This window comes from Echinops telfairi, unplaced genomic scaffold (genome assembly GCF_000313985.2).
Source record: "Echinops telfairi isolate 266 unplaced genomic scaffold, ASM31398v2 ScPeMD7_8;HRSCAF=38, whole genome shotgun sequence".
In the NCBI taxonomy this organism is placed as follows: Eukaryota; Metazoa; Chordata; class Mammalia; order Afrosoricida; family Tenrecidae; genus Echinops; species Echinops telfairi.
Genome location: NW_022103905.1, coordinates 10,300,617 through 10,302,466, shown reverse-complemented (window position 1 = coordinate 10,302,466; position 1,850 = coordinate 10,300,617). Strand labels below are relative to the sequence as shown.

Sequence of the window (1,850 nt, the reverse complement as noted above, 5' to 3'; positions counted from 1 at the left end):
GTTTTTGGCAAAAAACAGCATGCCTCTCTTGCACCTGGCTCACCTGACCTCACTCCATGTGACTTCTTTTTGTTTCCTCTAATGAAGAGGAACATGACAGCGATTTGATGACATAGAACAGGTGAAGAAGAAAAAAACAAGGGAGGTGCTATCAGCCATCCAAACAGATGAGTCTGAAAAATGTTTCCAAGAATGGAATCACCGGGGTTGGGGAGGGAGGGAAAAAAAGAGAAGCTGATATCAAGGGCTCAGGTAGAAGGAAAATGTTTTGAAAATGAGGATGGCAACATATGTACAAATGTGCTTGATACAATTGATGTATGGATTGTGATAAGAGCTGGAAGAGCCCCCAATAAAATAATTTGTGTTTTTTTTTTAATGGAATAACAGATTTCACAAATGTACTCAGTGTCATGGAGCATACTTTGACAGTGATAAGGCTGTTTTGTTAAAAAAAAAAAAGTTAAATGCAAAGCTTTGAAAAAAATCCAGTTTGGGGGGTTACTCCTTCATATATCATATATTTATTCATTTTTGTCTATTATATATTTTTATATTTATTGATATGTATTTATTTTTTAATTTTTAAAGAAGACAGTACGTGTAATAGGGAGAAGCCCGCACAAGTGCATACAGTCTCTCTATAGCTGGACTGCCAGCTCCGGCTCTTCTGGGGGGGTGGGGGGTGGACACAGGCCCCAGTTCCGACACACCATGGCATTCCCTGCCCCCCAACCCGGTGGGCAACACTCGGTGAGTCCAGGAGCATCTCCCGATGGGCCTGGGCACCGCTTGGCCTTCTTCACGGTAGGGTCCACCGTGGGGATGACGGTGGTCTCATAGCTGCTGGCACTGGTGGTGCAGCCGGGGGTCAGGGTGGTGGGCTGGGCTGACGTCCTCCAGAGGATGGCCGCGTCCTGCTTGCTCTTCCTTTTCTGGGCAAATGCGCGGGACGAGGTGCGGCTGGCGTCACCTTTCTTGGCGCCCGTCGGGCGGACACGCAGGCTTTGCTCGCTCCTTCTTGGCCTTGTCCAGGCTGTGCGTGTCCACGTTCTTGGGCGGAGGCCAGTGCCTCCTAGTAGGAGTCCTCAGACCAGCCGTGGGGGTCGAACACGTGCTTAGGCTAGTGGCTGCCCAGCTTATCTATTGCGCAATACTGGACCAGCTACTCGTAGCTGTGGGGGTTCTGAAACTCCTTCCTCTGGGTGATGGGTTCATGTCCATCCGTCTCGACCTTCCGCTCAGACAGCTTCCGGATCTTGTTCTCTAAGTGGCTTGAACACCTGCCCAAGGGCTCTGGGGGGATCTCGATTTCATCAGGCGACATGTTCCAGACGCTTTCAGAAAAGGAGGCTTCTAATTCCTGGGGGTCTCACTTCTCTACCTCGGAGATGGCCTTTGGGTCACCCGTCTCTGAGTCGTCTTCTTCCGACTGCTTGCTATTTTCATCATCGTCTCCTTAACCACCTTCATCGGCACCAAGGCCAGAAAACTGTCTTCTCCGTAAGCTACAGATAGATGCCAACCCACCTTTCTCCTCAGCCGGCTGGACCCCACCTTGGCCATCAGACCTGTGCTCTGAATCTTCCACGTAAACTGCCAACAACCACAGGCCATGCTGCTTCTCCGCCATCATTCTGTGTCGCAGGAGCTATGGAAGTCACAACTCCAATGTTTCGACGTCTGTCTAAGAGCCCTCCTCATCCACAGAGGGACAGAAACTGCTTGCTCTAGGCCAGGTCGTGGGCCACCATTCAAATCCTAAGACTCGGGGCTCATGCAGAAGCGAAGCAAATGCAGGGCCAGCGTCAGAGGATAAAGAGTCTGGGACTCCACCAAGCTCAGCCAGG

At 50.5% G+C, this 1,850-nt stretch overlaps 1 pseudogene; it reads right to left on the bottom strand.

The window, feature by feature from the left end:
* Positions 1 to 641: 641 nt before the first annotated feature.
* LOC101663107 lies at positions 642 to 1,633 on the bottom strand (annotated as a pseudogene).
* Between the last annotated feature and the right edge of the window lie 217 nt (positions 1,634 to 1,850).